Source organism: Akebia trifoliata, unplaced genomic scaffold, assembly GCF_017979445.1.
Source record: "Akebia trifoliata isolate Shusen 1 unplaced genomic scaffold, ASM1797944v1 Contig00525, whole genome shotgun sequence".
NCBI classification, from domain to species: Eukaryota; Viridiplantae; Streptophyta; class Magnoliopsida; order Ranunculales; family Lardizabalaceae; genus Akebia; species Akebia trifoliata.
In genome coordinates this window covers 18,096-44,502 of record NW_028237065.1, presented here as the reverse complement: position 1 = coordinate 44,502, position 26,407 = coordinate 18,096, and the positions used below count along the sequence as shown (strand labels likewise).

The following is a 26,407-nucleotide window of genomic DNA, read 5'->3' as shown; positions in this document are numbered from 1 at the left end:
CTTAAACCAATCCAAGCGAGTCAATTCATAAACGCAAGTGAGTTGATTAAATTTTTTTGTTTACTTTTTATAAAAATTGGCATATAGCCCTTTTTGTAAACAACTCTTTATGAGTACAATAAAAATTGAAATTATTAACCAATGAATGTTGGACACAGTGGCCAAGGCAACCCTCCAAAAAGGGAAAGGTCTTCAGTTCAAGTCCCCTTGTTGGTCACCCACAAAAATGTATCCCTATTTACCTAGTATGTGTGGTTTGTGGGGTATTGCATATACCTGGGGGATTTGGGCAAGATATAGTACTTTAAGAGGCCAATTGCCTCATAAAATTTTAACAAAATATTGATGAATAAAAATCCCAAAAGATAGTGATTAAAATAGTAAGAGCAGATGATGAAAATCATGGTCTTGTCCAAAGACTAGTCCTGGGGCACGTGCAACGCCCGCACATCACACGCACCAGGTAAGTGAGGGTGCGCCCTTACGGATGGCACCTGAGGAATTAATGCCCATACTGGGTATCGAACTCACATCCTACAGGCATTAACCTCTTATTGGTCCGGTACATCATTCATTTTAATTCCCAAACATGTTTTCCAACAAGTTAGCACCAAGACATATGTATGCCCTATGAATCATTTGTGCTTGCAAAATATAGTCTAAAGGACATTGATGCTAAAAAGGAGGTTTATCTAAATTGTAAAAAATGTGGAAAGGGACATAAAGAAATAAGATTTTCACGTTCTTGAGAAAAAAAATTGATTTAGCACTTTAAAAAAGAGAGCTTCTTTGCCACACCAACTTTTGCTAACGCCACTCCATGATGTGTGTTAATTCTTTGGTAATTTACATACGAATTAGGGTGGCATTAGCAAAAGTTGTTGTAGCATAAGAATCTCTCTTAATATTGTGTACCAAGCATGATCATAAATTCGTATCTTTCATTCATAAAATGTTGAAATAATAGATTATTCTCAGAGTTGCCCCATAGTTTTTCCCTTTTTTATTGGTAGTGTTTTTCACGTATATCTTGATATCTTGGTTGACCAACTATGTGTGATAAATTGCTACATATATTTGCTTTGATTGTTTATATTGGCTTGGTAATTTTATCTTAGCTTCACACATAATTGGGAAGGTTCTCATAAGTCTTCATCCCGACCTTGGTTCAAGTTTGTGCACGATTAGCTAAGGTTTAGGCTCAGGTTTGGGAACATTTTGGCAAAACAAATTCGAGGTGGATTCGGGCATAGACATCAGGCTACTTGATTTACCTGAACTTAATATGGTTATAATTTATAATATTTTTAGATATCTTTGTTTCTTTCTCATTCACAATTCACTTTTTATTTTATATTTACTTTTAATTTCATATATGTGAACTTGTAAATACATTTTAAGGACAAATATTTGTAAATTACATTTTTTTTTAAATGCCACTTATCATTATATAAGACATTTTATTTAGAGTGAGCCAATCATCCCGACCAATCCGTTGGGTTGAGCATTTCATGCTTGAGGTCAGGTTAGGCGTGGGCACAAGTTGAGCCCCCATCCCCCCCCCCCCCCCCCAAAAAAAAATGTTATATTTACTTTTAATTTCATATATGTGAATTTTTAAATATATTTTAGGAGAAATAATTGTAAATTATAATTTTATATATATAAATGCCAGTTGTCACCATATAAGACATTTTATTTAGTATTAATGAGGAGTGAGCCAACTTTATCAACCCGACCGATCTGTTGGGTTGAGCATCTCATGCCTTAGATGAGATTTAGAGAGGAAAAAAAACCACTTCTAGGCTAGACGACGGTATTAAAAGTCAACAGCCACAGAACTTTCAAATTTAAACGATTAGATTTAGTTTGTCTGTTTGTCGATGTGGTACTCTCTCAACCAATAAAACTGCCACAGGAGCTATAGGAAAAAAAAAAACTAGAGCGCATCCTTACCCATCTATCTAATTGTTGAAAATGCTGTAATATATGTCAAGAATGTCAACTTATTAAAATCCCCCATCACTACCACATAAGGCATTTGACATCAGTTATTAACCAAGGTTAAAGACATATAACATCAGTTACCAAACCGACGTCCATACAGGCAACATTGATAGCCTAAAGAAATTATATTGGTTTCAAATATGTTGATCATACAATGATGGTTGTTATCATCATGATAAACAGACAATGATTCTAATAATGATTATCATCATCATCATGATAAACAACCTCATCAAGGGTATATTATCATGAACATGGTCATCATAACATCATTATCATGCTCATTATGGTAATCATCATCAAGGCTTGAACCCATGTCGTCATATCATGATGAACATAAAATGATCTGATGATGATGGTGGTGGTCATCAGGTGATAAGGATGAGCACCCAATATACTACTGATTAAGGAACCGAAGTGAAATTCACAGGAAAAAAAACAAAATCCTATAGATAACTTACGTTTATATTGCTTAAGATAGATTAAAATGGAAGAACAATACTCACATTGTAGATCCCAAAGTAGTCGGACAGGGTTCAAGCCTTCCCCATAGAAAGATACATTCTTTGATCTTGTTGGAATATTCGATTCTAAAACCTTTATGATACTGATCAAAAGAAAAGGAAATACTTATTAGAAGGTTGAAAGAAAGTTTAATTAATTGTGATACACTAAGTGTCAACCAAAACAAGAAATGCATCTATTTAATAATCTCTTGGACTCATGATGCAAAGGCCTTCCTAAAGACTTCAACATCTCGCAAGCATTGAGAACTCTAGGCCTTCTACTTAGATTTTTTTTTATAAATATGATGCTGATTTTAAACTTGAGAAGATTAAAAAGAAAATTAAACTAGGAAGACAAGGTAATCCCTAAAATAGATAAGATGAAAAAAAAAATGAGAACACACAAATTTCCGATTCTCACTTACAAATTTTGATCGTTACTTTGCTAAAACAAAGTTCTTGAAAAAAAAAAGTACTCTGTTGACTATGGAGGTGTAAGGTCGAAGGATGGAGGCCATGACATAGTTGTTGCTCGTTCGGGTAGATACACGAGAAAGAAAGAGAGAGAGAGGGACTTTGAAATGGAGAGAAGTTTGGGTGGTTTCAAGCAGTTGAGGTATCTTATTTTAATAAAGAATTTCTTGAATCATGAATAGGCAACTTACAAAAATTATCGTGATGAAGTTTCTAGTGTTCTGACCATCTGTCCTATAGTAGTCATTTGCTTAGTTCCGTTCGATGCCTGCATGAATCTACTGATTATTATCCACTGGTGGCAAAGCAGTGGCCTTCTTGGAAGTTGTATTATCTGAGGACTTTGGAACCTCACCATTTTCAAAACAGATAGCCCAGTGAACTCTGTCCTCCTCCACTGCTAACTCCACAACCCATTCTCTCTAAGCTTTATTTTTTAGACAGGAAAACCCAAACTCTGCACGCAATTCCAAAGATGATGTAAGAACAATATTCTATATCACCATCAAATCTATGATGAGCAATCCAATAAAAATCAAATTTATGGATAAACTATTATCATCAAATGATTTGGTGAGCAACAAGAATTTTGACTATTATAAGTAAGAGTCTGTCACGTAGAACACCAAAATCTTTTTCAGCATGTCTACTAAGACATAAAATACATTATCCAATCACATATAGACTATCATATACTCTGACTTTGTTGTCATTCGATACACCTAAATTGTTCAAATTGCCAAAGATTTGACTTCTGAGACTGCAACTTATGGTTCAACAGATTTCCGACTTTGTTGCCATTCAATCCAACTTTTGTTCTATTTGAATGATTGCGTACAAGAGATGATGAAAGGGATAGTAGCAAAGAGATGAAAATGAAATATGTAAATAACGAAAAGACCAAATAAAGTTAGTGACAGGCTCCAAGAAATTTAAGAAATAGGAGTTGCTTTATGAAATTTGCTTAATGAATATAATTTAAAGAGATTTTAGGAGAATACCTAACCCCAAACTCAGATCTCGATGAAGCCAAATATAAAAACCACATAGAGGCAAATATAAAAAAGCTCAAGGCATAAAACACCGTAAAGGAAAAACACGTTCATGACAAATATACATGATCATTCATTCGTCACATTTGCTGCTAAGATCGGACATAAGAAATAAACTGGTTTGTATCCTCCAAGAACTTCACCCATAAGCTAAATTAAATAGACTACACATGTTATAAAAAAAAAGTCACTGAGTTCACCTTTTCCACTAGGGTTGATATGATCCCAAACCTTTTCCGAGGGCTGATATATTGTGAGTTGATGTGAATGAGATATGGCCTGCTAAAGGGGATAAACACTAATTGATCAATCACTTGTGTATGATGGGATATACTTATAAATGGGAAAATTAGCAGTCTCATCCATTTTTACATATAGAAATAAATCCAAACAATATTCATTTTCCTGAAATATTTATACCTGAAAATAGATTCTGTTATTGCAGGAAAAGGGAAGCACTCAAAAGTGTTACTAAAGATCTTCACCCTATTGTACGCTCTTGTCACTGGAAAGAAACAAATTGATACAAGTCAATTCACAAAGTTAAGTAAATAAAAAGAGGAGAGAGAAAGTATTTTTACAATTCAAGTATACACTGCCATGATTTACAGATTCCCAACTAGATGGCTTAGAAGATTCTGGATGTCACAATGAATGATTTAGCCCATACACTGACTAAAGCAGGCCATCTTTTTAAGTAAAGAATCTTTCCAGATGAAAATTGTTTTTCTTGTCTCTCTACATAATTTAATTTCTCAAACAAATGCAATCAAACCAAACACACGGAGGTCTGTGAATAAATTTGTTAGTATTGTTAGAGATTCAAACTGACAAGTATTGTTGTGTGTTGGCAAACAAATCAAACTAAACATAATTCTGTTTAGTAACGAAAAAACAATTCAACTGTAATTACACTTCCCACCCGTTAAAGAAACGAAAAGAAAAAAACGGCAATACAAGTCTCTGAAACAGTATGAACAAAGGTGGTAGCTATGAAAAACTTTCGATGTTAGATCCTATTTAAAGTTCATTTGAGTCTGAATTCATCTTGGATTACTACAATGGAAGGATTCATGGGCATTTAATCCTTGCCAATCCATTACTCATCTCAGTTAATATATTTTTAAAATAATATAAAATCTACAAAGAGAAAATTACCACCTAAAGGAATGCAAAATACCTACAAAATAAAGAAGAAAAATACGAAAAAACTTTTTAGCTGAATATAAGATATAACATTGCAAGATAAACTTTTCTACCTTAATAAGAGAGCAACCTGACTAATCATGAGGTTTGTTGCAGCAACGAACCAGCATTTGTTGTTAAACATAGTTATGAGATCAAACTTTTTATACACTATATATATGCTTTAATGTGGAATCACTCATTGAAGTAGTGGAAGTAGCAATAGAATCCAGTGCTCCCAAAGTTTCCTTTCCTAATATGGAAAAAATTATTTAAAAAAAAATTCATCTCCACAGTCAACTACTATTTCAAAACAACCCAGAATGATATTAACAAACTAGTTCAAGTCTACATAATATAGATCCTACTACGAAACAACCAATGAAAATACAAAAAAAAAAAAAAAACCAAAGAAAATTGGGTCAAAGTAGTCACCTAATATACTACTGATTAAGGAACCAAAGTGAAATTCACAAAAAAAAAAAAAATCCAATAGATAACTTACATTTATATTGCTCAAGATGGATTTAAATGGAAAGGCCTTCTTATGACTTCAACTTTCTTTATGAATGGCCTAGATGGATGAATTTGCGGTCCACGTATATGCAACATGCTTTTTCTATCTTGCAAGCATTGAGAACTCTAGGCCTTCTACTTGGATTTTTTATTTAAACATGATGCTGATTTTAAACTTGAAAAGATTAAAATAAAAAAAGAAGCCAAGGTAATCCTTAAAATAGATAAGATGAAAAAATATTGCCCCTTTTTAATGGGATTTTCACCAATCCTTCTCGGGAGAACACTTAGATTTCTGATTCTCACTTGCAGCAATTGATCGATGCATTGCTGAAGCAGAGTTCTTGAAAAAAAAAATGAGTGATCCTTTGTTGGCTATGGAGATATAAGGACGAAGGGCACGGGCTATGACAGAGTTGTTGCTCGTTCGGGTAGATACACCAGAGAAAGAGAGGGAGGGAGAGACTTTGAAATTGAGAGGAATGGTTTTAAGTAGTTTGGGTGATTTCAAGCAGTGTATCTTTTTTCAATAAAGAATTTTTTGAATCATGAATAGGCAACTGATACAAAAATTACTGAAGTAGTTGTACAAAAATTACTGAAGTAGATGACATGCTAACAATCTCAATCATCTTCTCCTAAATCGACTTGAAAAGTGGCTACCATCATATACGAATTGGACACGAAGATAAATAGAAAACAACATTCAAGACCAAGGATGGCTTGTGCGAATGGTTAGTTATGTTGTTTGGTTTATCAAACACCCCTAACCCTTTTATGTGCCTCATAAACTAAGTGCTACAACCTTTCATTGGTAAGTTGGATGTGGTCTATTTTGATGAAATCTTAATCTACTCCAAATCTGATTTAGGGCACCATATGCCTCTATGGACTATTTTTTAAACTCTCAAAGCCAATTCTCTTTTCATCAACTTGAAGAAGAGGCACTTCATACTTTTCGGTACTTTTTTGAGTCATATAGTCTCCAAAGAGGATATACAAGTGGATGAAACTAAAATTGGAGTCACAACTAATTGATCTACAAAAAAATCAGCCTCCAAAGCTTGAAGTTTTCATTGGTTAGAATCCTTCTATAGGCATTTCATCAAGGACTCTAGTTCCATCGCAGCCCATTTAAACAAGACATGGAAGGACATGAATAACATTTTATATATCGAAGTGAAGAATATGGAAATAAAATTAACTGAGTAAGCAATTGAAGTCCATTAGTTGGAGATTTCCGGTTAGATAGAAAATACTGATGGAGAACATCTCGTAATAATTCAACAATAGTAGTAGCCAAGTCAGCCCAGATTCAAAATTGACACCTTTCAGTAATTTAGAAAATAAGGTTCCAGATGCACTCATGGATTCATGCCCATTTCTATATTCAATCAGAATGATGTGAAGTTCTTATCTCTCAAATGGTGAACTGACAAGGAACATCTCATAACAGTTCAGCAGTAGTAGTAATAGCCAAGTCAGCTTCACCAGTATAATAAGCTAAAACAATTTCAGCAAAACATATGGGTTCCACAATGATCTCTTAACAAGTCAATAGAATCAAATTCGACCAACCTCAACAACTAAGGACAGCAACAGCTGGAGCGATTACCGATATAAAAAAACAGCAAGAGCCATTGAGTGTAGACACCATGCGATTCAATCCTTGTTCGAGCTTAACATTCTAAGAATGTACCTCTTAGGAAAGTGTGTGTTGGGTGTTCTCTTGTGTGTTTCTATACACGTAAATTAAGATAACTTTGGGTTACATTAAGGGAATTTAAGCTAGATATGAGACATTATGTTGAGACAAATTTAATCACCTGAATTAGTAGTTCATTATTACCACAATTTAACAGCCCAAGATTATATTTATAAAAAAAAACTACTGGTGACTCGCATAAACTGCAACATTACCTTTGATAATATGAAAGAATGAATGTTACTCCATATGCATGCTGCCCAATGGCGGATATATTATTATAAATATAAAAAGAAAAACGAACTATCATAGAAGGATCTTCGGTGCTCTATCAACAGCACCTTTGAACTGGACTTAAAGCTTCAATTGAAAAAACAATACTACCCCGCAGCACCATGTTGAATATTGGCAAACTTCCATGGGGCTTGACACATCCTTTTCACAGAGATGAATGAACAAACCGAGTAAATAATAACTACATATAACTATTAATATACTTTGTCTACACCAAACTATAAAGGAAAAAACCTTCAATAAAGCCACACAATCCACATAGGCACACCATGACATCAGGATCCCTCATAGAGGCAAATATCAAATGATGCAAAATAAAATAACCCAGTTTAAATAAACAAACCCAATACCGCATTCCCTCGAGAGTCCAATCTAGCAAAGAAGCCTAGCTGACAATGCCTAGCAGAAAACCTATACAAGGTTTAAAAAAAGTGTCAATTTGGTTGTTTCTGCAAGTGTATACCCTTCAGCCTCTTATTAAGTTAGTTAATAGAGATAATAGTAGAAGGGATTATACATATGCTGAGGATACATAGAATATCTCAACCAAATGATAGAAAACATGTACATGTGACGAGTGTGCTGAAAAGCATAAATTCTATGGTCGATATGTAGGATTAACCAAGTACTTCAAGGTTGAGGTAGTAACCATGAATATCATGGTCTACTATACGTATATATATATATATATATATATAGAAAATGTATAATTAAATGAATCTAAACCAGTTTTATATGTACGTTCCTAGCCGAGGCTTTAATTTTTTTATTGTTTTTCCTTTTTATGAAACAAATAGTGTTTATCCTGCTTCGCCAATTCTTCAAAGAGCAGCAGTGTCACAAACAACCTATTACTTGTTGATGCACAATTCATAAAGATCATAGAAGTAAAGTAGAAGCAAAACACACAACAAAGGAAAGGAGAACCCAAGTAAAAGCCATGTGCAATCTCCCCTCCAAAACAAAACAAAAAATAATAATAATATATATATATATATGAGGGATTTTTTGACCTGCCATGGAAAACATATATATATATATATATATAATATATATATATATATAATATATATATATATATATATCTATTATAAGGGATTTTTTGACCTACCATGCAAAACACACCCGAGACAAGGCAAAAGGTCGGATTTTTACAAGGGATTTGTTTAGTTCTTATTGTTAAATGACAGCATCTATGATATCTGGCTATTTAACTACCTCTATGAATGGCAAAGTATTTTATGGGGAGAGGAAATGTGTGCTCAAATTTCTTAGGAACAGATAAGTGCATCAATGTAATAATAACATAGGTACCTCAGAAGTGGCCACCATAGAGCAACTCTGAGAGCTTTATAGTGTCTGCGCCATCTCCTCTATCTGACTTTAGGAGTTCTGCAATTGCAGATTTGACACGGGATCCTCCGACCAAGAGCAAGAACTGCAGCTGAGATGACAGGCACCCAAAAACACACCTGCTACCTATGCAATTGGAATTAGGAAAGAATATTGGAATTACTACAATTAACAGTTCACTCCGAAGCTTCACTTAAACTGACAACAATCAAGTACATAATAATCATTGAATTCAAGGTCATTGAATCTTAGTACATGTTTCTTACCAACCCTCAATTTCCTTGACAGGGATTCCAATAAACAGAGCCCCCATTAGTCCCAGACATCTTGCAATCTGACGGAAGCTTCCATAAGTACCCCTCACAAAAGAAGGTGAAACCTGTTTATGTAGAGAAGGAAAGAATGCATAATAACATTAAGGACCAACAATAGTCATATAGCAATAGTAGAACCATCTTCCCTACCTCAATCACATAGAGAGATGCAATAGATGGACCAAGACCCATCCCAATTCCAACTAATGATCTCCCAAGAACCATACCCCCAAGAATTTTTGTTGTTGCACTGCAAATGCATGTTGAAGGAGATCCTTCTATGATAAGCTTCATGTAAACTCAATAGCAGCGAAAAAAATGTTATAAAGTACGAAGTTTATCATGTAGTAGTAATACATATAAAAGATGCGAAATACAAAGAGATTATCTAAGGATAGTGAGTAGTTGTAACATTTCGGATTTATCAAGCTAAAGATAGAAAAGTAACCATCCACCATTTTGAAAGGATGGGAATGGTATGTAGTTCCGGAACACCCTTCTTGCTTAAAAATGGATCGCTCTACAACCAAAAAAATTCAGTTCTAGCATCTCAGGGAAACCAGTGAACCTTTAACACAAAAAAATGACTAACCCCCTTGAACCCAATTACATTTGCTAACACTAATCCATATTCCTATAAAAAAAAAATATCTCTATCTATCTATCTATCTATATATATATATATTCGGTGGCCCTAATCCTGAAGACAGCCAAACATTTTTGAAAATAGGGGTTCGTTCAGAAATCTGACGCTGATAGTCACGTATAGGATTGGCAGTATCTACTACAAGTTTCACTGAGAAAATCCAGCCTGGGAATTTTGGTTTAAAAAGCTTCTTGGGAATTTTCGGTACAAGGCTTTGATGATGATGATTAGCATTGTGTTGAATGCCTTCAAGCAAAATTTCAGCAACTTCTCATTGGATACATACAGGGACCATTAACAAACAGCTATCCTGATATGCATCGATTGTTTATCTCTTCACTACTCAAGCTGAGAAAACATACTGAATTATACATAATTATGTACCTGAGACATGCCTCCAATAGAGAACATACATAAGAGAACATATAAACACATAAACTTGTGAAGAACGACTCGAAAGAAAACAAATGATCCCAACCATGTATAAACACAAAATCCAAAGGTAGGGATCTAAACATATCTTGATAACACATCTCGAATATACTAATCCCGAGGATGAGTTCCTTCCACCACAAACAGATCATGTGTTTTTTTCATAAGTCACTGAAACCTGAACCTATATGTTTATATGTACCATATATACACACCATGATGGCATGCTTCCCAGAAAAATGTCAAATAAGTTTAACACAAGAAAGACATTCAAACAATTGAACCCATAGCATGATCAAACAACGTTCTATGGAGCAAAGTATTAGTTCCAAGTTCAGAACCACCTCATATTTGTAAGACAAGAAAATGGACATTATAAACAATAAACTAAAGTGGATTAGAAGATGCTTTCACCAGATTATATATTTAAATAGTTAAAAACATATAAGGAAAAAAAAAACAATTGACAAGATCCACAGATGGTTTCACAAGAGTACAATTCTGATTTTCTAAGCAGTCCATCTTCCATTAGTCTTGCAAGGAAGCCCGAAGTGAAGGGGATTATAGCATCAGTTTGTATTTCTAATTTTTACCAAAAAATCAAGTTATTTCAATGGAGTTCTTAATATTAGTGATGAAGAACTTCAGTGGAAAAAATACCTGACGCACAAGAAGTACTGTGGGAATAACAAATGTCAAAATTGTTGCTTCCAACTTTCCATAGCAAAGCCCTACACAGCATCACAAAAAAGGCCGGCAACACCTCCTAAACACAAGCAAAGAAGAATGAAGTTACAAACACAGGCAAAACTACAAAACAAAATGCCATATACGATGAAAGGAACCAAAATCCGAACCACAAACACAATCCCTTTTGTTAAAATAAACAAATCCAATGGTCAAGATAAAACATGTATTGTAAGGATAAAACACACCCGATTGTTGGATTTTGCGTTTTAACTATTGGGATTGTGTATTTGTTTATGACGAAAATCATGGTGATATATATATAAGGTCAGGTTCGGGAGCCAAACAGAGTTACCTCATAATAATACGCTCCCATCAATAATGTATCTTCTATGATTTCACCATCTAAAATGCAAGTTTGGAGATCCATCCTACATATTGAATATCAAGTGATCTGGGAAACAAATTAGCAAAAAAAATGTGATCCAAAAATGTCTAGAATGGGACACACAATAGTTACAAATTAATAGAAAAAACATAATAACGAGGATCCACACCTTTTGTTGGTGAGCACACAGAACATAACAACGTTGAGCAACAAGAAAATAGAGAAATCAAGGGAAAGTTGAGCAACAAGCAAGCACTCAAGCCAATCAAAAGAAGATTAGAAAAAATCAAAGAAACTTTGTTAGATCCTTGTTGTAAGCACAGTCCAAGCAAAATTTTACTTGGTTCTTGTTGTAAGCATGGCCTAGGAAAAGTTTGCTTGGTCCTTGTTATAAGCATGGCCCAATGAAAAACTCCTAAGGTCCTTTGTGTAGGTATCAACCTAAAATGTCATTAGAAAAAACAAGGAGAGAAAGATCTGGCATGGGGGCAATGCCAAATCCAAAAATGCGAGAGAAAAATAGACATTAGCCAAAGGTGCGGTGGAAGTAGAGTATTTAAGCAAAGGAGCTCCTCTCCGGTGGCAAATCATATTTAATTGCGCATAACTTTGATAACTGCCAGACGAAACACCATTTGTATGTTGGCTTGTGATTTGTAGAATGACATTATTGATCATTTTATCTGTGATTCTTTTGGGTAGTTCAAATGGAACTGGATGTCTAGACAAGATGAAGGCAGGCCCGAATTCATATGGATTATTTATTTTTTCAAATTCAGATGTGGCCCAAATAATTTTGTTGCTAACCATGACTGTAAGTCATGATAGCCAATCATCATTAAACATCCAAGCTAGTATATTGCAAACATGGAGGAGGCCTGAATCTTGTCCATCTATTTGAGATCTGTATTGCGAGTACTTTTTTTCCTGTCAAAACCATCTTGAACAATATACAACGCAAGTTATCTAAACTATTCATGATCATCATCATCATCATCATCATGATCACTTGATGTTATTCATAAACATCATCATGGGCATTATCTGTCATTATCGTCATGATTGAAATTGCAAGCTTTGTACCGTGTCTAGTCCTATAGGAGGGTGAATAGGACAAATTAAAATTTTCTTTTAAAACGCCTAAATTCTCTAGGTAGGTCAAATGACAAATTCAAGTCACCTAGAGCTACTTACCGAAACACCAAGGCAACCAGGGTCTAAAGATCAAGCTAAGTGATAGGCAACCCACAAAAGATGAAACTTAAAGCATGACGAACATGGAATGGAATTCAAGATATGGCATACATGGAATGAGACACTTGATTTATAGTGGTTTGGCAAATTGCCTACATCCACTTTACTCTAGGTTATTGGTGTTCACTATCTAAAAGAGGTTTTAGGTTCACTTCAAACATCACACGAAATTTTTCCCTAAGCTAAACTCCAAAACCTTCTTGACTCTTGAGAGAGGTAACACCTCACTCAACAAGTTGAGATTTGTACTTAGGAAACTTAGAAGCTTGACACTTGACAAGAGTCCTAGATTCAAACAAGTGCTTGGTTTTTGACAGGCCCAAACCAAGAAAGTGTTCTCCCTCTCTTTGGGGTATTCCTTCTCCAACCAAAGCAACCAAAACAACAAGAGAATCAAGGAAAGCAAAGAGAAAGAGGTGATTGTGATCCCATCTTATGAAGCATGAACGAAGAAAAAGTGGAAAGAAGGTTTGAATCCATTAATTTAAAGAAGAAATAAGTTATAAAATAGGAAATGAAAGTAAATTACTCACCAAAATATATCTTAGGCTATCTATAAAAAAAATATATAGTTAAGGCCCAAGTAAAATCCAATAAGAGAAGCTCAAACTACACTTTGACATAATTTTCACTTTGTTTTTCTTCCAAAAAAGTTCTCTCTGAATATCTACAAAACTCCCCTATTTATAGACTAATAGGGGAGTTTCTTACAAAAAGAAAAATGAAGTTACAAAAATACCCCAATAAAACATAGAAAAATTCTCTACCATTCGCTGTTTAAGCAAATGGTTGCTTTAAAAGCCGTTTTTTGTCCTATTTCTTCTAAATTCCTTCCATTGTGTGTTTTCTTCTTCAATTCTCTTGTTTGTACTACTCTTTTTGACCAAATTTTGTCTATTTTAGACACCAAATGATGTGAGTCCATGGTACCATACAACTTTTACAAAGTTGGTTCCCACTTCCACTTGGCACAATTACTTCAAAATCTTGGTCAATAAATCAAACTCCTAACAAAATCTTGTTTGTCAAGAAACTTGAGATGGTAAATCTCCACTAAAACGTATGGCATAAAATGGGTATGACATGACCTAAAATCTAAGTGATCCGAAATCCCAATTTAGCGGGGTTTGGAACCTTCGAGTAGATCCAAACGTTAAAAAATGGCTCGAATTTGGTTTGATGTGCCTTGATCCGAGTTGAATGTGTAGAGTACATAACAAGTACATAATACCACAAATCACGAGTAACTTAACTAAAATAGGCTAGTTTTTTAAAAATTTGAGTTTAATAGTGCATAGCTCTGTTTTGTTTGCAACGTTTGTGAATTATTTTAGAAAAGTGTGAAATACGAAAATAATTTTGTTTACCTACAAAAAAACACTTTCCATTAAAGATAGTTGTTGCAAACCAAACAAAGCCTCTTTCAATCACTCATTCTCACATAACAACTCTCTCATAAAAGACAACCCACACAAATGATATGCAACATTTAAATACCCTTAATGAATATAGATCACTCAATCACCATAATAAATAGTAGACAAAGGCAAAAGAGACAGTTAAGCAAACAGTGAATGTTTTAGAGTCAATGAATAATTGAGACAGTCATTTTTACTAGTCATCCGTTAAAACAATATTCAGCGTAGGTTATCATTGGGTGAAATGGTGAACTGAACTATCCTAGAGTAGGTTTAGATTTTAGGCCAATATGCAGGTTAGATCACTATGGAAACTAAATGCAATCCAATGAACGATCAATCCTAGCTAGTGTCTAGGGTAGATGCACTTTTTTTTCTTTTTTTGAGTAAAATAACAGGTGGGGAGACTCAATCTCACGACTCTAGGGAGCAAACCTAAGTCGCTCAACCACTGCTCCACCACTCGGGTGGTTCCTTTTTATTTTATAGAGTAAAACCACAAGTAGGGAGACTCGATCTAACGACTCTAGGGAGCAAACCTAGGTCGCTCAACCACTGCTCCACCACTCGGGTGGTTACTCTTTATTTTATAGAGTACAACCGCAAGTAGGGAGACTCAATCTCACGACTCTGGGGAGCAAACCCAGGTCGCTTAACCACTGCTCCATTACTAGGGTGATTATTTTTTATTTTATCGAGTTAAATCACGGTGGGGAAACTCAATCTCACAACTCTAGGGAGCAAACCTAGGTCGCTCAACCACTGCTCCACCATTCAGGTGGTTACTTTTTATTTTATCACGTGAAATCGTGAAGGGAGGGGGGGAGACTCAATCTCACGACTCTGGGGAGCATACCCAAGTCACTCAACCACTGCTCCACCACTCGTGTGGTTTCTTTTTCTTATCCCCCTTTTATGATTTTGCAATAAAAATTTCGGAGGATGTCTTTTTTAACCCTTATGTTTTCACACGTTTGAACTTCAGGGTATCATCATTTTTCAACCCAGAGTTTACTATTAGGCAGCCTTTTCCATTGGCACATACCAATGACGGCTTTCACACTAATGTATTACTTTTTTTTCTTTTCTTTTCGTTTGGGCTTCTTTCATTTTTCACTTTTTTTTTCTCGTCCTCCTTTTTAAGATTTTGCATTGAAATTTTTGGGGGATAAGCTTTTTCAGATGACTTTCACATTAACCCATAAGAAAATAACTAAGGAAGTTCAGTCCAAGGATACATATAGGGTCACATAGTGATAAAACCTGCAACATGGCCACAATCTAATCCTTACTAGCAATAGACAGGGGTGCACTGTGATCATCAAAGACTAACCTATTGAATCACGTTTTAATTGAAGACTAGTAAAAAGGCTATCAATAGAGATTCAAAGAGATCTAACCCATACTATAGGCTCAACCATAGTGAAAAAATCGAGGTTTGGAAATAATTCAGCAAGAGAAAGTTTCGGAAAAAGACGGCAAAAGTTGGTAAAGGCGTGAAAACATCGGATAAAATGTACAACAAGATATGCATTTTATCCATTAAATATTTAATGAAAATGTAACACGTCAAAATGCCAAAAAAAATAATGTGACTTTTCAAAAAATCGTCGATTAAATCGATTAATCCTAATTTTTTGAAAACTCATATCTTTTTCAAAAACTTCGTGATTTTTGTCACTATGGGCTCAACTGCTCTTGATTCTTAGAATATAATTTGGATCAAGGGATGATCAATACAGATAGGGATACTAATAACTTACATAAAAAAAGACTAATTTTTTTATTATTATAAAAATAATCTAGAAAATTGTATTTCAAAAACTGTAGATAAACAAAGAGTATGTATGATGAGAGAGTCATATGACGAATAAAATGAAAAAAAAAAAATAAATAATAATAATAATAATAATAGAAAATTGGAAAGGTATACTACAATATATTAAAGACGATGTGAAGATTACATCGCTAGTACTAAAAACCAATTATAATGAGCCAATGAATTGAAATTTTTTAAGATTTTAAGTTTTAATTTGTAAATTGTATTTTTAATTATATACAATTGAATATGCTAAATTTGTTGCACAAATCATGATTTTTTTTGTGAGAGTTATTCAAATGATGATAATTAAGTTTAAACATTTCACAAGTGGGCTTATGTATGTGTTATATATTTACTATTGTATGGTCCCCTTCACTTTGAAAGTTGTAAGTTTTTAAGAAAAGTGTGAAATAGGTAAACAATTAACTTGTGAACCTACAAAAAGAAAGAAACACTTTTCATCAAACATTAGTTGTTGTGCATGTGTTGTATCTTATGTAATATATGGCTCCATTCGGTTTGCAATATGTAGATTTTTTTTAAGAACAGTGTGAAATAGAAAAACAATTTCGTTGTTCGCCCAAAAAAACACTTTCCATGCAACCTAGATGTTGCAAACCAAATAGAAATTCTTGCATAAAATCACAGTCACCCTCGCTCTCTTTTCTGATATTGAAAGTTGTCTATCGTAGCATAAGAAGGATTTTTACCTTCATCTACCATAGCTTCGACATGGTTTCATTATCAATAACAGAAATGTTACATATTCTACAAATATAATGTGCACAAGAGTCACAATGGGCAAAAGAGGCCTTTACTTAATATATCACCTAATATCCTAGAGAAGCAAGTTAGTCAATTACTCAATATCCCACCTTCCATTTCTTCCTTATATTATTGTAATTAGTTCAAACAAATTACTAGTAGAACCCCACGCTTATCCTCAAATCACATTAATCAGGCCTTAGGCTGAAAACCTTCAATTCCAAACATCATTTCCCTAACCATTAAAAGTTTCCAAATTTAATACTACCTTTCTACTCAAAAATTCAAGAAGCACCTTATTTGTGTCTAATTTTTCATAATTTAGGTCTTGAACCAAATCTAATCATAATGGTACCCTTTATCTTGACAACTATTTGTATCCCAACATCAAATCCTAATCCTAGTGTCCATTAGTTCAAGAAAAAGTGTTAATGTGCTTGACCTTCATTTGTTGAAATTTACCTAATCTCTTGAATTTTGGTCTTCTACTCCAAGAAGGTTTCATTAGAACCTTGACTTTGTTAGTACCATGCTTTGTCAATTCCGAGTTAGTCAAATATTGTCAGGTTGTAACCACTGGAAGATCTTGTTCAAGACACATGAAGACACAGTGCTACGCAGTACACCAACGACAAATCTTGCGTATGCCAAAACCAATCAAAGACATCGGTCATCATCGAAACCACTTGCATTCCCGTGAAGCTCTAAAACAAGCCGGTATTGGAATATCTTGTTAGCGTTCTAAGCTCATCCCAAAGGAAGCTCAATTTCAAGTGAAATTAGGACTGTCGGCAGGAGTGGAGGTTCCACCGTCAGCCACCGACAACACAGCCTTGATTTCAGCATCGTCGGTGACAGAAGCTTATTTCTGTCGGTCCCACCGACAGAGAGTGGTCATCGGGTCCACTAATGACAAATTGTCGGTTCCACCGTCATCCACCGACATAACAAGCCGAACTTCAATATTATCGGTGGCAGAAGCATGGTTCTGCTGGTTCCATCGACAAAATACTCATCGGTCCCACCGATGACTATTGAAGGTCCCACCGACATAATGAAAGTGCCACTGACAGGAAGCCGTTGAAATGCAATTTCTATAAATTAGAAGCTCTTGGCTTCGTTGCTCTTGATCAACATCTCCCTATCTAAACTCAAGCTCATAAGTAAACATCAAGAGGCTAAACAAAGGAAGGAGACTCTTCCGGTGAAGTCGAAATCACGTACATCATGCCGATTCGTTCGGGTTAATCAAGCTTTACTACTTTCATCTTCCTTGAAACCATTCATGAATGTTTAGCCAAACAACGAATGATAGATGAAGAAATAAGTGAAGAACCAAGGATCAACAAACTCACCACATCCACCATCATTGTGAGTTTGTCCTTGTTTGTTTTTTTAATTTCAAAAACACTGTAATAGTTTTCTTGCTTTCTATCTTCAAAATCAAGCACTTGGTTGAGTCGCGGACTCAAGTTAAGTGAAAAAGGTTGCTGAGTTCCTGAAGTATAAAACTCAAATATTTCGAGTAGATGTGGTTCACTCGATCTTAAGGTTGTAGAATTAGCCTAGAGAAAATTCTGTGTACGGTTTCAGGTGAACCATAAACCTTTGATTTATTGAACACCAAGGAACCAATGATTGGGTTCTCTTGGTAGTGGACGTAGGCTCAATTGCTAAACCACTATAAATTGCTTGTCGTGTGCACCAACTTAACTTCCTCAACTTTATGCGAATCTGAATGTATGTCATGATTAAACACTGTATGCTTAATCCCTTATTACATCTGAGTGCATTCACCTTGAAGTAATTATAAATTGTCCCATTCACCCCCCCCCCTTCTAGGACTAGACCCGTCAAAGCCAATAATTTCAATTGGTATCAGAGCAGGTTACTCTAGAAAGGTCTAACAACCTTGAGTTGATTCATTACTTTGCTTCATGTCTAGAGCCGATAAATGGTCTTTGGCTCGTCCGCCTATGTTCGATGGTATCAAGTATGCCTTCTGGAAAAACAAAATGATGTTATACATCGACTCCCTAAGTAGGGATGTGTGGGACATGATTTAAGGAAGGTTGGGAACCTCCTGTTGACATCATCGAGGTAGATGGTGTCGCCACCTCAGTTCCGAGACCATCAAAAAAATGGACGAAACAGGATAAAACGGACAGTAGCAATAATTTCAAGGCTCTAAACGCCGTTACGAGTGCCATTTCTAATGATGAGTATCAACGGATATGTACGTGTCAGTCGGCCAAGCAAGCGTGGAAAATTCTGGAGGCCGCACACGAAGGTGGAAGTATAGTCAAAAAGTCTAAACTTCAACTCCTCCGCACACAATTTGAAAACATTAAAATGGAATAAAGCGAAACTGTCCAAGAGTTCTATGCACGCCTAAGTGATATTTGTAACTCTATGTTTTATGTGGGGGAGACTGTCCCTCAGGGTAGGATTTGTGCAAAAATCCTAAGATCCTTGCCTAAGAGGTTCGCCTCTAAGGTCACCTCAATTGAGGAATACCGAGATGTGGAAACTATGACTGATGAAAAACTTATGGGTTAACTCACTACCTATGAACTCCATCTCGAAGGTCCTCCCTCAAAAGGGAAGACTCAAGCCCTGAAAACATCTTCTTCGAAATCCAAATCCAAGCAAACATCTCGTCTCGGGTCTCAATCCTCTTCCCATGACCATAGGAAAATCACTACTGAGGAGGATAACGAGATTGAATCAGATGAGGAAGACTTAGCTTTATTAGCTTCAAGGTTTCAGAAGTTCTTCAAAAGAAGAGGACCTGGTAACACCAATAAACGTAATCATTCGGTAGATAGACATGCGCCTATAAGTAGATCCTCGTCTAATCCAAGGGAAGATACTGAGTGTTACACATGTGGTGGCCGTGGTCACTACTCGAATGTGTGCCCCTCTAAACCCAAGTCCAAAGGTCCCTCTAGACCTAAGACAAAGGGCACAACAATGGCTGCCAAGGTCACATGGGATGACTCAAATGAGTCAGAGGGTGAAGAAGAACTAGACACGTCTTCAGATACTGAAGACCAAAACACCCTTCGGAATCCTTATGGCATCCACCACAGTATGTATTCCAGATGGGGATGAAATTGAAGAGGGACTGGATTCTGAAAGTCAGAATCACCCTCAAGATGCCTCTTCCTCTGATGAGGAAGGGGAAAATGAGGATGACGATGAACTCGAACTTCAATCAGCATTTGACCAATTGTTCGTCAATCATGTAAAACTGACCAAAAAACACGGTCAAGAAAAACTCCAAAAGGAACAGTGGCATGCTAAATATGATCAAGTCTATAAGGAAAAACATTCTCTAGGACTTCAATTAGAAGACGTCAAGATTCAACTCTCAACAGCCTTAGAAAGACAATCGAACATGCTCTCTGTATCTGAGACAGCCTTGACTGAGAAGGATGAGATGATAAAAAGTCTTCAACAACTCAAAAACCTTCTTTCGATAGCTAACTCCACTATAGCTCATCAATATTTAGAACTAGCAAACCTTCGCAATGAAAACAAAGTTCTTAATTTTGGCATCGATGAATTGCAAAGACAAAGAACTAGACTTGAGCGTAATTATACTCACGGAAGTTTGGAGTTACAAAAACTTCTAGGAGTTCAAAAACCTTATGGGGACAACAGAGGTTTGGGCTATGATAGGTACACTTCTACATCACCTCCTTCCCCCACTGTGTTTGTTCATGGGGAATCATCGAATATTACAAAAAATCCCAAGAAAGTCATCACATGCAACTTCTATGGCGGATTGGGTCACATGAAATTTGAATGCATCGAGTTCAAGACCATCTTCCACGCAACCTCGCAAGCCACTATTGGAAAATCCTTATCGGTTGAAAAGAAGCAGCATGACACGGGGAAGGTTCCTCTTCATAAGATAGTTGAACACAGAGAGAACTCTCCCAAAGGGAAGGGAGTGAAGAACTCACCACCTTCCAAGCAGAACAACAATATTGGGAAACTCTTCAAACAAATTACTCGGCTGAATCTTAAAGCGAAGGAACTTGCTGAATCAAGTAGAGGCAATCAAGGTGCAAGAAGGTCGCCAAAGAAAAAATCTCCTTCAAGATCACCTACGAAGAGTAGGTCCCCTAAGAAGAACTCACCCGTCTAGAAGAACACTGAGTCAAGAGAATCACTTCCTACAGTGTAGGAACCTGTGCCCGTTTTCAAGCAGATCCTAAGGAATCTGATCTCATTGCTGTTAAGAGAATCATCAAGTACGTAGCAGGTACAACTGAGTATGGCCTTTGGTATCCATTTGACTCTCCGTCAGTCATAGCCGGATACTCAGATGCTGACTGGGCTAGTAACATGGATGACAGAAAATCCACCAATGAAGGATGTTTTTACATCGGGAACTGCTTAGTTGCTTGGCATAGCAAGAAGCAGAGTTCCATCTCTCTCTCCACTACTGAGGCTGAATACATTACGGCTGGAAGCTGCTGTGCTAAACTTCTGTGGATGAAACAGATGCTGTCGGACTATGAGATAGCTCAAGATACGATGTGCCTATTCTGCGATAACACGAGTGCCATCAATATCTCAAAGAATCCCGTCCAGCACTCTCGAATGAAACATATTGACATCCAACATCACTTCATTCGTGAACTCATTAAAGGGGAGAAATCTGACTTCAGCACATTCATTGCCTTGGGATGTGTTTGTAATCATTCAAGAGTTTTTATTGCCTTGAATCTGTATATCTTCTGTAAAATCTCTTACTTTGGGTCTTGTATGTCTTGGAATATTTTTGGGAATGTTTCCCAGATGGTAGTCTAGGATTGGTTTCTATCTCGTAATTGACAAAGGGGGAGATTGTTAGTATCATGGTTTGTCAATTCTGAGTTAGTCAAATATTGTCAAGTTGTAACCACTGGAAGATCTTGTTCAAGACACATGAAGACACAGTACACCAACGACAAATCTTGCGTATGCCAAAACCAATCAAAGACATGGGTCATCATCTAAACCACTTGCATTCCTGTGAAGCTCTAAAACAAGCCGGTATTGGAATATCTTGTTAGTGTTCTAAACTCATCCCAAAGGAAGCTCAATTTCAAGTGAAATTAGCACTGTCGGCAGGAGTGGAGGTTCCACCGTCAGCCACCGACAACACAATCTTGATTTCAGCATTGTCGGTGGCCAAAACTTATTTCTATCGGTCCCACCGACAGAGTGGTCATCGGTTCCACCGACAGAATACTCATCGGTCCCACCGATGACTATTGAAGGTCCCACCGACTGTGCTGCCGACAGTACACAACGGTAACATTTCTGACCGTTGAGTTTGGTCGGTACCACCGACAGGAAGCCGTTGAAATGCAATTTCTATAAATTAGAGGCTCTGGGCTTCGTTGCTCTTGATCAACAACTCCCTATCTAAGCTCAAGCTCATAAGTAAACATCAAGAGGCTGAACAAAGGAAGGAGACTCTTCGGGTGAAGTCGAAATCACGTAAATCATGTCGATTCATTCGGGTTGATCAAGTTTCACTACTTTCATCTTCCTTGAAACCATTCATGAATGTCTAGCCAAATAACGAACGATAGATGAAGAAAGAAGTGAAGAACCAAGGATCAACAAACTCATCACATCCACCATCATTATGAGTTTGTCCTTGTTTGTTTTTTTAATTTCAAAAACACTGTAATAGTTTTCTTGCTTTCTATCTTCAAAATCAAGCACTTGGTTGAGTCGCGGACTCAAGTTAAGTGAAAAAGGTTGCTGAGTTCCTGAAGTATAAAACTCAAACATTTCGAGTGGATGTGGTTCACTCGATCTTAAGGTTGTAGAATTAGGCTAGAGAAAATTCTGTGTACAGTTTATGGTGAACCATAAACCTCTGATTTATTGAACACCAAGGAACCAATGATGGGGTTCTCTTGGTAGTAGACGTAGGCTCAATTACAGAACCACTATAAATTGCTTGTCATGTGCACCTACTTAACTTCCTCAACTTTATGCGAATCTGAATGTATGTCATGATTAAACATTGTATGCTTAATCTCTTATTACATCTGAGTGCACTCACCTTCAAGTAATTATAAATTTTCCCATTCAACCCCCCCCCCTTTCTAGGACTAGACCGTCAAAGCCAGTAATTTCATACTTTTGTCTCCAAAACAACATATTTGTCTTCTGCAACACTTATGATATTTGTCTTTCAAATAATTGACCTTAACAGTCTAGGTTATCCATAACAATGATCACCTACAATTATTGGGACAGACCAATCTCACACAAACAAAGCTCCCAAGACAAGAATTTACTCACACTATATCCTAAATACCATCAATATATAGAACAACAACCATAGTCATGCTTCACATCAAAGATTAACCATATGTGTAGAAGTCCTAATAAATATTATTTTGAACAAATTTATACATATTTCTTCTAAAATATAATCTTGTTATTCTTTGGCATAAATCTTAAACAAAAACAAAAGAGATCATGTATTCTTCGATTAGGAGTTATTGCAGTAGTCAATTTGGAACCACTCCAATTTCAATTGGAAACTGAATAATGCTTTCATAACAGCAACAAATTGAATCGGAAACCTTGTCCCCTTACAATCTCTATCATTTCTAATAAAGACGGATTAAGGATATACTTTCACTAGTAATATCACACAATCTTAACCCTTTGAGCACCACAATTTAATCTTACCCTTATAGATTATAACCATATTCACTCCAAGTAACATAGGCCACAGAAATCTACTTACTCGAGACACCACAAATGATCTCACCATCATCAATGCAAGGATTACAATAGTATTCATTTAATTTATACAATCTAAACCATCAAGACCACAATTTGATCTCATTCCATAATATCACTATCATCGCATCAAGACATAGATAACAACCATAACTTATTCCATTTATCATAGAAATCCTTCTTCTAAAGGGCCACATGAAATTACTATTGACCATGCACAAAAATATTTCACCAAATTTTAATCCCAACAATCCTTTGGAATAATATTTTGACAAACAATATCGGTTGCATCATCCCACTTCAACGAGATTTATTTAACTAGCAACTCGGAATCATTCCATTTCCAATCCTAGAATTCAATAATAGATTTATAAGATCATTAAACAAACAGAATCTGAAATATTTAGCCCTAAGGGTTGTCATCATGTTCATCAAATAACACTTAATCAAAACCATCAAAATATCACAATCGAATCTCGTTCTATGTACCTCACTCTATAATCTTCACTATCATCAAAGTACAAATCAAAGATAACAATCTCACTACATATAATCCTTTCTTTAAAAGGTCCACAAAAAAGTATTCTTCATCATAGTTAAATTATCTCTAGAAATCAACTCGTTTTAATCCTTTGTCATATCGATTGATAGATTAGGGTAAAGAAATGATAAAATTGCTATTACCAAAAATCAATATTACTTTTATATGAACATTAATGACTCAACATAGTAGGTACGAAATCTTTGGCCTCAAAAGTTTTCATCTTGTTCAATAAAAGATCACCTTAAGATCATAGGGACTTTTAAAAATATCAAAAACATATGAATCATCAAAACACCTCAATATGATCTACTCCACATATCCCACCCCATAATCTCACTTTCATCAATGTATTTATCAAAAACCATAGTCATGCTCCATGTAACAAATTAATCATCTATTTCAGAAGGCCACATGATATTATTCATCAACACCTCCTCTTCATCCTAGATTACGAATTAACTGAAATAGTGAACCCAAATCAAAGCTATAGGGATTTCCATAAAAAATATCAAACATGACAAACTTCGTAGAGATTAAATTCTAGGTGTGGAGTATCTTTATTTTGTTATGATTAAATTATCCCCTATAGGTGACCAATAGAGCATTACCCAAAGTCTTTCTAGTAGATAGAGGTGTATAACTAACTTGGAACCCTCTCAATAACATAGGTGACAAAAACTACAAAGATGCATCATTCTTCGCTAAAACTCCTCAAGATGCTCAATTGAGTTGTATTAAAGAGCCCCTATTAGGCTAGGCATCAAGGACTTTCCTCAATCCTCTACTCAAGCTCATGCACTAAAGCACTTGGATATAAATATTCAATAGAATAGATTTTTCATTATTTAACATCGTGAAAGTATTTGGCTATACCGTTGAACTACTTGCCGTAAACCTAGCACAAAGCGGCCAGGGAAGGCTTTGGATGTCTAATCTGAACACAACTCGTCTAACTCAAGGTTGGTTATCTCGGCCTAGCCGATTCAGGTCACAACTGGATATAACAGAAGTCTGCCTGTTTGTTGTTGTTGATTCTAGACGAACCAAAAGCCCTTTGGGTAGGTAGTAATCCCCTAAGAAGCTTAGATAGAGTGGTGTTGGACATGAATCTTAATGCCACATAAGCTGTAGTCACCAGTATAAAGATAACAAACCAAAATCTAGCTCCATGTATTGTTACAAATGAATCCTATAATAAAGGGTCAAATTAAAGTTACTCTTCAACATATTGTAAATAATTTTCCAAAATCTACTCACATAAATCTATTGGCAAAAGTTTTTAACGAAAACAATATCGATCCCATCTATCGCAATAAGAGATTTATTGAAATGGTAAACTCGGAACAAATATGCAAGATAGGATAGGATATGATACTAACCATCAGATCGATCTTGAACTGAAACTGTTGAAATCCTGAGAAAATGATAAGGGAGAAGGAGAAAACGAAAAAAGAACACAGTCGCAACCGGATTGTTGGACATCAAACTTGGCACAAGGAGGAAAATATTCCTTTTTGATGCTCTCGGGACTTCCTCCTAGGTCCAAACCATATCTCCATGGAACTTCTGATGCCTCTGTCAAGGGCTTTGAATCCAACTCAGTATTTCCCTCTGGCTTTGCCCATATGATTCCACCAACTTGGGTGAAGAAATTTCCATCTTTGCAGGATGCCCTAATATCTGGGTCTTTCAAATTGACTTCCCCAGAATCATCAAATTTTTGTGCGATCCTCTTCCATTGTTGAAGCCCGATCATCAAAAAACTTTCTGCAACACAATGTTCAACTCCAACGCCAAGACACAACGATTGGGGGAGAAGAGTGGGACCCTTCACGATTCACACACAACGTTGAGAGACAGAGAGACAACGTTCTGTAACACACTATTCAACTCGAACGCCCAAACACAACGATTGGGGAAGAGAGGGACCCTTCACGATTCGCACACAACGTTGAGAGAGAGAGAGACAACGTTCTGCAACACAATGTTCAACTTCAACGCCCAGACAACGATTGGGGGAGAAGGGAGAGACCCTTCACGATTCGCACACAACTGTGTGTGTGTGAGAGAGAGAGAGAGAGAGAGAGACAACGTTCTCCTGCCGTGGGCCAGAGTATGGTTTTAAGATCGGGCGGGATTTCAAATTTCAAAATCGGACAGCTGTATAATTGACGCTGTTAATTAACGCTGTGAGGAAACTCCGTTTTGGAACGAACGACATACCTCGCTTAACATTTGATGATTAAAAAAAATCAGATTACGATGAAACTCTTAATA

The 26,407-nt window shown here is 36.0% G+C and overlaps 1 long non-coding RNA gene across 6 annotated transcripts; it reads right to left on the bottom strand.

Annotated features, from left to right (window-relative positions):
* Window positions 1–1,675: 1,675 nt before the first annotated feature.
* On the bottom strand, window positions 1,676–26,348 carry LOC147381378 (uncharacterized). Of its 6 annotated transcripts, none has more exons than XR_015174603.1 (9): window positions 25,510–26,348; window positions 11,527–11,625; window positions 11,145–11,250; window positions 9,054–9,471; window positions 4,460–4,544; window positions 4,240–4,318; window positions 3,343–3,444; window positions 3,179–3,255; window positions 1,676–2,614 (listed from the first exon to the last, which is right to left on the bottom strand). It is a non-coding gene; the product is annotated as an uncharacterized LOC147381378 (long non-coding RNA). The 6 variants fall into 6 exon arrangements; XR_015174601.1 differs by having other exon boundaries at window positions 3,179–3,444; window positions 9,054–9,218; window positions 9,359–9,471; window positions 25,510–26,345; XR_015174604.1 differs by having other exon boundaries at window positions 3,179–3,444; window positions 4,240–4,321.
* Window positions 26,349–26,407: the final 59 nt, after the last annotated feature.